The 14,432-nt window shown below is 35.5% G+C and overlaps 1 pseudogene; it reads left to right on the top strand.

Annotated features, from left to right (window-relative positions):
* The first annotated feature begins 359 nt into the window (after nucleotides 1-359).
* LOC125223051 lies at nucleotides 360-12,931 on the top strand (annotated as a pseudogene).
* Nucleotides 12,932-14,432: the final 1,501 nt, after the last annotated feature.

The raw sequence follows: 14,432 nt of genomic DNA, 5'->3' as shown, positions 1-14,432 counted from the left end.
TAAAATATTTAACTAATTTTATTTTTCTACTTATTTCATCTAACAATTTCTTAAATCTCGTGTTATAAAAAAATATGAATATATTAAGTGGAATGAAATATCCGGTGATACAAAAAATATGGATATATTAAGTGGGGTGGAGTAGTATATATTATCATAAAAATAGAGCAGTTGAGGTCCACCACGCTACCAACCACACGTCCACACCCATGGAATACTTTGTTTTATTCAGCTATTACTTGATTACAAAATGGATGTGAATGTGATTTGATACCTACGTCTTGTGTAACTAAATATGTCATTTAATTAACGTGATATTGGTACCTATGATAACGGAGTAATACGGATTTCATTACTGAGTTGGCAATTGGCAGAGCAATCATAATAAGTTTTTGCTTCTCTGAGTAGGATTGGATGGACAGACTGATGGGGTTGCCCTTGCCCCAGTGCAACTATTATCTATTTAAACATCTCAATCAGGAGTCTGTAGAGAGCAATTTGCCAAGATTTGCTAATTGCGTGATACGATTCCCTCTCGAAGATTCAAGTGTGAGCGGCACAATAATCATGGCCGAGGGTGATCCCTCTGACGCGGTGCTATTCGTCGGGATCAGCTTAGTGTTGGGGATAGCCTGTAGGCACGCTCTCGGAGGGACGCCTGTGCCCTACACTCTCGCTTTACTTCTTCTCGGCATTGCCCTTGGCGCCTTAGGTTTATCTTTTTCTCTTTATTTTTTAACTCTATATGGCGCCTATGTTTGTCACGAGTTGATAATGATTTTTTTATTTGCTTCCTGTGTTTGTGTTATTATGCAAAAGGAGATTGTAAGCATGCCTTTTTATCTACTTTTATAATATGCATGTGAGTTTTTGTTGTTCATAGAGAAGCGTTTAGGCGTGCGTTACTATATCTTTTATGCTAACTTGAAAATGCACTGAAATCAATGTTTTTAGTTTGTTGGAAATTTTGCTCTTCTGTTTTGAATATGGGTTTTAGAGGTGGTTTTATGTGAAAATGTCAATTATGGTTCACTCAAAGCTTTTATTATGATCAACTACCAACACTCAATCAAGGATAGGGAAACTCAGGGTTTTAACCATACACATTTTTCTGCAGAATACGGAACACACCATAGGTTGGGAAAGCTTGGCGATGGGATCCATCTTTGTAAGTCAATCTATCTTCTCTGCACTATCAGTGAAGTCCCTTAAATGACTGCGCCATAAAGAAAAAAATATTTCTTGCAATTTTTGGTAAAACATTTTTTATCAACATTGTAACCTGTCAGCTATTTTTATGAAAAGTTTCTTGTCGCTCCTTGTGCAGGGGCTAATATTGATCCTGAACTTCTCTTGGTTGTGTTCCTTCCCGCACTTCTCTTCGAGAGTTCATTTTCAATGGAAGTGCACCAGATAAAGGTCTGCAGAAATTCTTCCTTATTTTGTACTCCGTATCTTTGTGTTTCTTTAATAACTGAACAGTTTACTAGTCTCCTGATACAACTCTGCCCCACTAGTAGTATTACATCTATACCTGGATGCTTTCACAATGTTGTTATTATTATCTGCCATGAACGGTTAAACCACCATACACCATTGTCATCATTGTGAATGTTACAATTATACCTTCTCTACCGTATTTGGTAATGTGAAAAGAATCAGCCAGATAAATGAAGGTCACTCCATATTAGAAAGCAGGAGAAGAGAAGTTCTTCACAAAACCAGCTCTGAGGGTTTCAAGAAGTTGTCAGATACATGCTAAGCCAGTTCGTAGCGATTCCACTTTGAGTGGATTTGTAAGCTCATCATTCCTTCTGAAGCCTCCCTTCTGCAATTATTCTGCACCATTGGTCTCCATAGTTCACCCTTACCACGACATTGACCGGGCAAGAGGATTTCTTCAGTATCACTCATTGCTGCTTTTTGAATAGAACGCTTCCCTAAAAGCTAGCTTGAATCAAGTCATAGTTCCAAGAGGTCATATGCCACATACGAAGCTTCAGTAATGCAGGACTTAAATAGGATAATAACAGTGGTAGAGGTTAGTGTTGGAATATTGAGCAGAGTGGGGAGAAGGGGGGTGTCAGGGGTTTGGTGACTAGAGTAGTTGCTGACTTGCGGAGATGGGAGCCATGGATTCAGCTGCTTGGTGTTTTGCTTTCTTTTTGGAAAAGAGTGTTTTAGTCTTGTTGTAAGTTGTAAGCTGAGCTAGTAGACACAATACTTTAATCTAAAAGAAGCTTCTTTTGTTTTGTCAATGAGTGTCAGATTCTAGCATATAGTTTGCCTTATATTTATTTCACCATCTTTCAAAGTTTCTTTTGAAGTTTTTTCCAAACAGATAAAGAAATTCACATCACCTATTGTTTTCTCAACCTCTCAGGCTTAGACTACAATCCTTTTCCTGATATGTTTTCTACTGAATTCACTCTTCAGATTTAAATTTTCCATTTGGATGAGTTGCTTAATTTTCTCATTTTCTGTTTTCCAGTTCTAACCTTCCTTATGCTCCCTCTCTCTTTTCTGCATTCAGCTTTAACTATTCTCAGTTTTTCACTTTCTGATTGTAATTCAATATCATTCAATCAATTGGGTATTATTATGACTAGAATCTTAAAAATAAATGCACTTCTCTTTGCTTTTCCCACTCAATACAGAGGTGTATAATGCAAATGTTTCTACTTGCTGTTCCTGGAGTTCTCATTTCAACCTTTTGTCTTGGAGCTGCTCTGAAGGTTTGAAGATTTTGTTTACTTGATATTAACTTGTCATTTTAAGTATTCTGAATAATAAGATTATGTAGCTTGCTTTCCCTTATAACTGGAGCTGGAAAACATCATTACTGCTTGGTGGTCTCCTCAGTGCTACTGATCCTGTGGCTGTCATAGCCCTCCTGAAAGAGCTGGGAGCTAGCAAAAAATTGAGTACAATAATTGAAGGAGAGTCTTTGATGAATGATGGGTATAGGCATCAATAAATTCTTGAGCAATAAATAGATGTCAAAAGGAGATTTTTCTTAGATGTTCTGACACTTCTAGAGTTTAACATATAAATATAGGTGATTCCTCCCCGTCTTATATGCTTTCTTATTTGATTTCAGGATAGCAATTGTTGTCTATCAATTGTTTTCCCGGATGATTCTTGGCTGGGATTTCAACTGGGGTGGCTTAGTAAAATTTTTGTCAGAAGTCTCTCTTGGAGCGTCGTCCATAAATTTTAGATTTGTTAAGACTCTAATACTCTATGGATATTTCTTAACTGTTTTATGTCATTTGACAGTGTGGCTATGGGTCTTGCTTTTGGAATAGCATCTGTCTTTTGGCTAGGATTTATATTCACTGACACTGTTATTGAGATTTCTCTCACACTTGCTGTGAGCTACCTAGCATTTTTCACTGTACGATCCTCACTGCCCCTATGTGTTATATTATGAGACACTTTGTAGTTGATCTAGGTATTATGTTGCATGAAGGTTCTTTTCTTTTGCTCTTATAGATGAATTGTTGATAATGTTCTCAAAGTTGTTTTGCTTTTGTATATTGTGAGACTATCAATTGATTCTACATAATTCATATATTCAAGTCATGTGTTCTTGAATCTGGACTAGTGATGTACTGCTAACTGAAACTGACAACATTCTACTGCTGGTCATAGAGATCCTTCAGCTCAAGACTTATGATCTTCAGTCAAAAAATAGTCTATGAACCAAAACCAGTTTTATGAGATTCACATATTCATCTTTTTTCCTTTGTCTTGTTTTTTTAACATGTTGATGCGGTGATACTTTGACCCTTGAACCAGATTCAGCAAGACATTACTATTTTCCAAGCTAGTGATCGTGAGATAACCCTAAGTTTGAGCTAACATTAGATAAATCAAAATATTGTGAGTTGCAATTGCGACTGTAGAACTGATGCATGGCACTTCAATATTGTTATATGAAACCAGAAAAGTCCTAATGGTAAAATGTTACAAAGGACAAGGAATCCCGACAAAGAACAGAAATCTGAAAAGATTGATTGTATGAGTAATTCAGAAACTTGTTATCATATTGCTTGTTTCTGCAAAAAATCAAACACATTATGTATATCTCTTGACAAGTTCATCTTTTTGTCTCGGTAATATTATCAATTTTTGCAATTTTTGGATAAGCATATATTCATTTCTTCTATCATTATCCATCACGTGCGCATAAATGAGTACAAATGCTGTTGACAGGCCCAAGAAGGATTTGAAATTTCAGGAATTTTGGCTGTCACGACTTTGGGGATGTACGCATTTGAATTTTTATAATTTGATCATACGACTTGCATAAACAGCTGCTTTAGAGTTAGTCATGTTGACAGGTTCTACTCTGCTGTGGCTCGCACCGCCTTTAAGGAAGAAAGTCAGCAAAGTTTACATCATTTTTGGTATTCTGCTAATTAACTATTATAACATGTCTTTTCATATCTGCATTTTTTGGTACATTAAATATAGTAAGAATTGTTGATGTGATATAGCTGTCTGGATGTAGTATTAAATAATTCAGCCATTGTTAAAGTTTCTATGCATATAACTGGCAACATCTTCAGTGATTCAGTCTTTTCTCTGGCAGAAATGAGAATTTCCAAATTTTTATAAAGCCAGCAGAAGCTTGAGATAAGCATTAAATGACATATACGTCACTTAGCCTTTTTTATCCCCATCAATCTAACATATTTACAGAATCAAAATAAAAGCCAGTGTGGTCAACTGTGAATATGGTTGCCATCTCAAAGGTCATTCAGTTCAATTAGTTTCTCATTTGACTTTTGTCTTGATGGTTGTGCTTGTTACTTCACAGTTTTACATTTATAATTTTGAATTACAATATAATGGCTCCTGCTGATTATTCTTTAAAGTCAAATATATTATTGCAGTTCTGGGATTGCTTTCTTATTTAGTGTAAACTTTGTTTCAGGAAATGGTTTCTTATATTGCTAATACTCTAATCTTCATCTTAAGGTAAGAATGAATTTTACCATTCTCATGTAATTATTATTCTTGTCCTCTTCTTTTTATTTGTTCAGCTCATGTCCCTCAGGCTTTTTGACTCCGTCATTTATAAGAAGTCACCTTTCGGGAAATCAACGCTTTCCTTGACAACTATGATTCAGAAGAAATGGAAACTTTTAATTATTGGAAGATGGGTTGATATGTCAAATTGGTTGGGGGGGCTTAATTTTAAATGAAGGATTTTCAGATCTGCCAATGAGATTATGAATTTTGACGGGTTTTTGGGGAAGCCCAAAAGTAAAATCACTCAAGCTTGTGCTTCAATCAATTTGGACAATATCATACCAATGTGGAGTCAGCAATTGTTTAAGTGCTTGCGGACTCGTGAAGGTTCAGAAGAATCAAATAATAAACATGTGGAAGTATATGTTTCTTTGTAGGAGGGGGTAATGCAGTTTTGTTCACGATATTTTAGTTACAACAGAACTCTGGAAAGCGGAAAAGCACAAGGGACTAAACAAACCTTTTTTGGTCCTTTTACATTTATATGAGAAAAATTGTCAGTGCACTCTCTATGATGTCAAAACTTTATTGTCTGCCATATTAGCGGTTTTTCTGTGTAGCTAATCTTGATTAGACATCTTACTTAGCTTCACTTGCTTTACATCCTAATTTATTGTCATGATCCTAATGGCATTTTACTCTATGCAGTGGTGTAGTTATAGCTGAGAGTGTTCTCAGCAGCGACAACATATTTGAAACCCACGGTAAATATATTCTTTCTTCTACGTTGCAGACAAAGCACATGCATGAATCCATGTTTCACGATTCCTTAGAATTTGAAGTGGAACAAAACAGCTCACAATAAATTTTCTTTTGTGAAATACATCCAATCCATTTGAGTGTAGATTCTTGATGGTCCATGTCAAAGGAAAAGGAATTAAGATCTTGTATTACTTGAAGGAAACTGCATGCACAGTGGGGATCACCTAATACTTTTCCTACACCATCCCCTACTCCACCCTCACGTTTAGTAATGGGCCCACCTTGAAGGCATGGTGTGTTTCAGATTTATGTGCTTAATGTTGAAAATTATTTTGGATTGAAGTTCTCCTAATTGACAAAATTTGTGCAATGGATCTAAAACTAACTGGATCATAAGGATCACCCTCTCTTTGAGTAAGTAGAATCAATCTGTGCTTCCAGTTACCCAATCTTCCATCCCTTACTTTTGTCCTTAGTAAATGATTGTTGATGAAAGCAGGACTCTTGGGATCTAAAGTTATTTCATGTTTGGGTAGTAAATTGACAGTTACTTTCTGAACATGTAAATAACTTTAAGGTAGAGTGATATGGAAAGAGTCAATGTAACTCGGACTGGGCAGCTGTTGATGATGACTGAATGCTTGTAAACAGTATCCGGTCCATACTTTCATACTATTACTGAATGTACACAGTCGAAGTTTATTAGTTGAGTTTTCTCGAGTAGCAGTTCCACTTATCATCTTTGTCAAATTTGTTTAGAACGTGAGCATCTGTTCTCTATATTACATAATTTATATTAACTTGTATTATTTTCTCACAGAACATTCTTGGGGTTATCTGGTCCTTCTGTATGTTTTTGTTCAAGCATCTAGAGTGGTTGTGGTTGGAGTATTGTATCCATTTCTGCAATACTTTGGCTATGGTCTGGACTGGAGAGAAGCCATTATTCTTGTCTGGTCTGGCCTGCGTGGGGCTGTAGCACTGTCACTATCACTCTCTGTCAAGGCAAGTTTTATCATCTTTGTTGCAGTTTCCTACCATGATCAATACTTCTAGCTCACATAATTTACTTTTGGTTCACAAAAATAAGAGCCGGTAAATGGAAAATACTGCAGTAGATTTTTAGGTAAAGGCAGATACAATCTTACTCATCAATATTCCTATTCCTATTTCTAACCAATTTTCCACTGCAATTGCAATATTATCTGTCATTGTTGCATTTTTTTCACAGGCCGATTCTCAACTTCCATATGTTTTATTGCATCCCATATTTGATTGTCATCTAACTTTGAAATTTATTGGTGTTTCAGCGTTCCAGTGACAATTCACCATACATCTCTCCCGATACTGGAGATTTGGTACGCTCGTATTAGAATTGTTGCGATTCAGCTGTAAATGCACATAAAGTATCTTTTAGTTGATCTACTAGAACAAGTGAAATATATAGGGATACTTTGAAATAAAAACCTTGTTATTGTCAGCCCTTCGATTGCGAAGATCTATGGTGGATGCATCTCTTTGTTGGATGAATGCAACACCGGGTTCAAATCCCATTAGGGACAAAAATTCAGTTTATTGAGCGAGTTTCACATAAGCACAATAATAAGGTTGCTATTTTAAAGACACCATGAATAAATAAGGAGATGTTAAAACAAATACTCCATTTCTTATTGTGAGAATTGTGTGAACTCGTGCACTGAACCCTATAGAGTAATTGCACTGAATACACCAAAAATATTGTGAATTACCATTAGTTTCAATGACTAAATTATAGGTCTGTGCAATAATTCCCACAGTTTTCACCATAAGAAATTTTATTTAAACCACTCCCATTATAATAAAGGGACAAGATCAAGTAGAAAACTCCATTCCCGTTACACGGAGCATGTAAAACTAATTGGATCATTACTATTTTTAGGATCTACATTTTCATCAAATGATGCATTGCCATAATAGATAAAATGCATTATGACTAAGATGATAACCCTGGATTACATAAAGATCAGTCCAGGTTGAGTTTTACCTTCTATGGGAGGAAACTTTATATTTGATCCTCTACCTATATATCTATATATAGATTGTATGCAAATTAGTTGAATGTGCACTTATATATTTGCATGTCATATAATCCATCCTACCTTCTCATGCTTTTTGCAGTTTGTCTTTTTGACTGGTGGAATCGTCTTTCTTACGCTTATTGTGAATGGGTCTACTACACAGTTTATTTTACATTTTCTGAAGATGGATGATCTTTCGCCAGCAAAGGTACAGTTATCTCATCTGTGTTAATCTGCATCTCTATTCAATGACTTTTGTATACTTAAATGCTATCATAATTGAGGTAAAATGCTATTGAAAATGTATAAGCAGCTTTTACTGACAAATATGATCATTGTCTTCGACATATTTAATATTTATTGATAAATGAAAGACATGATTGCTCTTGTGCTTTTTTGGCAGGTAGGTTTATCTAACACTGTAAAATTAAATAAATTATGGCAATAGTGGATCAAGTAAAATCCAAGCAAACTAGTAAACAATTTCTTAAGTCTGACTCCAGCTAAGCAACCAAAATAGGAGTTTTTGAATTATATTATGTAATTGTAGCTCAGTAAAATAAAACTATGCATTAACAGAAATAAGAGTGAAAAAATTGCAAATGAGTAGCCTAATCATGCCAAACTCTGGCCAAAGATTTCATCTAATTGTTGACTGGTGATATTAAATAGTATCAATTTTGCAATTCAAGCACTTAACCAATGCCTATTGTGATAGTCATAACTAATGATAACTTAACTCAGTAATCAATCCTAGTATTTGTTTAATTCTTAGCATCTCTTGATTAGGCATTGTTCCATATTTAGTCAGTAATATAAAACAGTTTACATGTAAATAGTTAAGTTAAAGCTTAACTATTTTTAAGTTAAACTCTGATCTTACCTTAGATTACTTATGTGTTGTGTGTTTTAACTTAAAATATAGCCCAATTCCTTCATAGATGAGCATAGGAAAATATATGCCTAATCGATTTGTCGGATTGATCAGATATCAAATTCCTGCTTATAATTCAAGAATATATGTGTACTTCAACACAAAGCAAGAAAAAACTAAGCTTGTAACTCGAGTGAAATGATGGAGAGATCCTTTTGTTAGAAAATAGAGTTTGTTGTGGCGGTAGTGTTCATGATAACTAAAGCTGAATAAAACATAATTAACTGAAAAAGAACAGGTTCGGCAGCCAATATAAAGTTTTGGCTTCCTACTATGCTCTTCCTGATATGTTTTCAGGATTAACATTTTTATTTATGTTATTGTTTCAAAACGGATATTAAGTTACACAAAATATGAAATGTTAAAGAAAGCACTGGAAGCCTTTGGTGATCTTGGGGATGATGAAGAACTGGGACCGGCTGACTGGCCTACTGTTAAAAGATACATAACGAGCCTAAATGATGCGGATGGTGAACAAATACACCCTCATTCTCTATCTGAAAATGATAATAATCCGGACCATATGAATTTGAAAGATATTCGAGTCCGCTTCTTAAATGGTAAGTAATTTGTGTCTTGATCTCCTTAATTCTTAAGTCTACTTGTATTTTACTTTATTAATCTATCTGTTTATGGTTCAAATGGGTTATTTACAATTCTTGTAGCCATTGTCAGCACAACACTTGATATCTTAAGCTCTTTGTGATCTTTTTCTTTAGCTAAAATATAGCTGTTTTAGTTCTTAAGATGTACTTTTGGATTACCCAAGGCTCTGTTCTTGTTGCTCTTTGGCATGGAATCTTAAATTGCCGTACTGTTGCTCTTCAATTACCTTAACTTGTTTATTACTTGAGGAAACAGTTTTCTTGATAATGAACTAATATAACTAGTCGGTGTTGGGAAACATGTGATCAAATTGATAATATGAAATGGCAGCCAAGCAAGGAAAAGTTCAACAACTTTTGATTGACAGAGATGATAAAAGTTATAGATGAATTGACAATCGTTATACTTGTGCTAAAGCTGTGATGCTTGTTAATGTATTATTGGTTGAACTATGTGTGCAACTTTTCATGCGCATAACGTTGCTACCTGGTCTAACTTTAGGAAATTTTGGAATTTTAGGTGTTCAGGCAGCTTACTGGGTCATGCTTGATGAGGGAAGGATTAACCAAACTACCGCGAATCTTCTAATGCGATCTGTTGACAGCGCTTGATCTTGTATCTAGTGAAGCTTTGTGTGATTGGAAAGGTCTAAAATCTTATGTGAATATCCCAAATCACTATAAGTTTTTTCAGTCAAGCATTGTCTCTCAAAAGCTTGTTACATACTTTACTGTGGAGAGATTAGAGTCTGCTTGCTATATTTGTGCGGCCTTTCTTCGTGCCCACAGAATTGCAAGGGAGCAACTACATGAATTTATTGGTAAGAACTTCATGTGTTCATTTTCTTCAAATCGTGAGCATCACATGTTTTTATCTTTCGTCATCTTTGTATATAGACAAATAATTCCTGGCCCAGAGGATGTCTTCATAAAATTCGCTACTTGCTCCTTACAGAGTTTAAGCAAAAGAAATTTGTGATCAATGACTAACTTCTCTAATACTGTAGTTTACTTTCTAATATAATTCGAGTACACTTCTGCTTGAGTTCTTTTTTTAACTTTTCTTTTTTTAATTTTTCTCACATAAGCATTGATTTTTAGGAGACAGTGAGATTGCATCCATGGTTATTAGCGAAAGTGAGCAAGAGGGTGAGGAAGCAAGAAACTTTTTAGAAGATGTTCGTGTTACATTTCCTCAGGTATATAGAAGGTAAATTTATTGCACATGCTGCAAATTATGTTCTGTGATATTTATTTTGACAACACCTTCAGGTGCTACGTGTTGTGAAAACAAGACAAGTTACATATTCAGTGCTGAGTCATTTGATTGAATATGTTAATAATCTTGAGAAGATAGGCTTACTAGAAGAAAAGGAGATGAGCCACCTTCATGATGCTGTCCAGGTAGATTACGATCCCCAAGTTTCTTATGCTTATGATTGTATAATGTTTTTGTTTGAAATCTTGATAAACAACTTTTAATATTCTGTACAGACTGACTTGAAAAGCTCCTAAGAAATCCACCTATGGTGAAAATTCCCAAAATAAAGGATCTGATATCAGCAAATCCTCTGTTGGGAGCACTGCCAGCCACAGCACGTGAGGCGTTAGCAGGATCTACGAAAGAAATAATGAGACTATCTGGAACCACCCTTTATAAGGAGGGATCAAAGCCAACTGGTATCTGGTTATTGTCAAACGGAGTGGTGAAGGTATATTGCAACTATTTTTGCCCTGCAATTGCTAACTGATTTTCTTGTGTTATCCCTTACACATGGAATACCTGTGCTTGGCAGTGGTCGACTAAAGATACAAGCACTAAGCAGTTCCTGCACCCAACATTTACTCATGGGAGTACTCTGGGATTGTATGAAGTGCTTGCTGAAAAGCCCTACACCTGCGATATTGTGGCTAACTCTGTGGTCATGTGCTTCTTTATCGAGACCGAAAAAATACTCTCTGTATTGAGATCTGATCCCGCAGTAGAAGATTTCTTTTGGCGGGTCGGTATAAGTAGCCTGTTTTTTTCTTTTGTCCTTATTTTCACCTGGCTTCCTTTACTTACTTTACTTGCATTCTTCATCTTCCATCTTAGCAGTAAAGATCTCTTAACAATTAGCATCAAGTGGCAATCCAATTTCTTATGATCTTTCCTTAGCTGAAGTACTAAGGAACCCCTTTTTATGCAGGAAAGTATTATTGCTCTCGCCAAAATCATGCTTCCTCGCGTGTTTGAGAAAATGTCAATGCAAGACCTGCGAACACTTACTGCTGAAAGATCAATAATGAATATTTACATCAGAGGGGAGAGTTTTGAGTTACTCCTCAATCTGTTGGTTTCCTATTGGAAGGTTTTATAAGAAAGCAGGGTGGACAAGAAGAGATGCTTACAGCTCCCACAGCTATTTTGCCACGTCTAGATCAAAGTTTCTCGCAATCAGAAACATTAGGTACACTGCTTGTCACTTGTCAGATATGCTGCTGTTAGATATGTCACTCTGGTGTGCTGAAAGAAGCAGTTATTTTATTATTAAAAAGTTGAAAAGATCGATTAAGTTGATTCAATATTTTAATTGAAACTTCAGCTAACATTCTATAATTCTCATATCACTACTTATCTGCTTTGTATTTAGCAGGCGCCAGAGCGGGAAGTTTCTATCAGCAAGTTCCGGTGTATCAAGTTGAGACGAGGGCAAGGGTGATCATATTAGACATCGCAGGATTTGAGGCTGGCAAAAGTCTTCAGAAGAGGACGTCTTCTCTGATATCACGTTCGGCTGATCGTCACTCTGGATCTTTCAGTAGAGAGCATAGTGGTCTTATGAATTGGCCTCAACATCTAATGAACTCCAGTCGTCATGATGGGGAAACTTCAGGTGAACAACACAACAATTTGTCTGCAAGGGCAATGCAGCTAGGCATTTATGGCAGCATGGTAGGTTTCTCTCTCTCTCTCTCTCTCTCTCTCTCTCTCTCACACACACACACACACACACACAAACACTGTTTCTCAGAGTAGCTTGTTGACAAATGACAATGCGGTTTGATCATCAGATAAACCTACGAAGACGGCGCACTCGAAGTTTCCTAAGAAGTTCGAGAGTAAAGCCAGCTCACAGTCTTTCGTATCCCAGAGTTCCTTCGGTTCCTACTCATCGTCCAATGGTTTCAGCTAAATCAGAAGGGTCGACTACATTGAAACAGAAATTTAGAGTTCAAGATTATAAACAAGTAGGCAATGCACTGGAACCCGATGAAAGCCATGCAAGAAGGGACGAATCAAGTGATGATTCCGGTGGTGAGGAAGAACATATTGTCAGGATTGATTCACCAAGCAGACTGTCTTTCCGCCAAGCTCCTTGAATCGTCCCCGTAGCTGCTACTTTGCCTCTGTCTCTGTTTGTAGCATACCATGTACTATATCGCAAGCTATAAGATAAGCAAAGCTACAGTTATCGAGTGCGCTTATCGACTTGACTATATTTAACAACATCATAAAAGATGTTGGTAGTTTGTGTACAGGGAATCGTTTTCACAATACTGTTGTTGTTTACGATTCACATATATGGTAGCATGGCATAATTTATATATCACTCCTTCCACGAAAAAAGTAGTTCTGTTTTTCATTTTGAGTTTATAATAAAAATAGTTTAGTTTTTTCTTTCTAACGAGGTTGGTTCGTAATTTTCACGGATAAATTTCAATCATTTTTTCTATCTTTTACTTTACTAATTTTGCATTAAAACATAGTCCACGTTATGCGTATAATATTTCAATCACGTTTCTCTCTCTTTACTTTACTAATTTTGCATTAAAACATGTGTTATATACAACTAAGACTAATTTTTTTAGACAAGAGGTAGTATCTTCTTTTGGCTCTTATGTTGGTAGACCCTTATTCTCCACATGAATTTTATACTATTACTCTCTATCCCAAGATAATTAAGTCGTATTCTCATTTTTTTGTCGTTCTAAGTTGGTTGTGTTATTTTGTTCCTTTTTTTATTGGCAAGAGACTTTATCAGCACTCCTACTCTCTTTCTCTATCCTATTTCATTATTTCTTCATTCTAACCTTTAAACTTAAATTTCTGAAATCTTGATGCTCAAAGAAACGTCTCAACTAACTTGGGCGGGTGTAGTACATCGTTTTCAACTTTGAAGTCAGTTCCAAAGACAGTAGGAAGGAGGTGAGTCTGAAAAGGCGAAAAATAACCCAAGTGGGCGAAGAAAGGCGGGGAAGGAGCACGTACAACATGGTGTGATTTATTGGGGTCTTGTCTTGTTAAAAATTTGTGGGGTTAAGTGAAAGTGTTCCCCCCCCACCATCATATCATATGCTCTGTCTATTCTCCTGTCTCCCTTGAAAGAATGTTCCCTTTCCCTCTCTTCACATACTTCCTCAACTAATTTGTTTTTAATCTATTTTGAATCGCTGGAAAATCGCCTATTATGATGGATGAGTTGTACTAGATGCTTTGTAACATACACAACTCGAAACTCAAAATAGGTATATCAATATGATTAAAGTATATTTAGGGGTTGTTTGACATTAAAAATACTCGTTACATCAGTAGTTATTAATAAAATGTGGGATGTAATTAAATGAAAAGCTCAAATATTGAACAAACTCCAAACTATGATCTGAACCGTTAGAAATCACAATAGGCGACAAAATAATATAGTAACAAAAGATGTCAACGACGGGTGTTATATTGATATTTTTTGTTGTTGATATTTTGTCATTTTTTATTATATTTTCAAACAATCCAAATAATAGTTTAGACTTTAGACTTTATACAATATATATAGAGTTTGTACATAAAATATGTTTATTGAAGTTTGATGCCGAAAGAATGAGTTATTGAACATGTTAGATTTAATCATAGTATATTATAAGCATGAGTTGTTACATGATACTAACATAAAAGAAAATGTAAAACCGATAGTTTTTGTTTTTTAAGTCAAAACTAACGTTGTAAACTATCGTGGATCCTAATAATAATTATATCATGTCAGGCTATATGGTACGTGAAAATCCATTAACACGTCCATGATAAAATAAATACAGTATTTGTACACAACGAAATCATGG

The sequence above is a fragment of the Salvia hispanica genome, chromosome 4 (assembly GCF_023119035.1).
Source record: "Salvia hispanica cultivar TCC Black 2014 chromosome 4, UniMelb_Shisp_WGS_1.0, whole genome shotgun sequence".
NCBI lineage: Eukaryota > Viridiplantae > Streptophyta > Magnoliopsida > Lamiales > Lamiaceae > Salvia > Salvia hispanica.
Note: the sequence above shows the minus strand (reverse complement) of the source record. Positions and strands in the feature narration are given on the sequence as shown.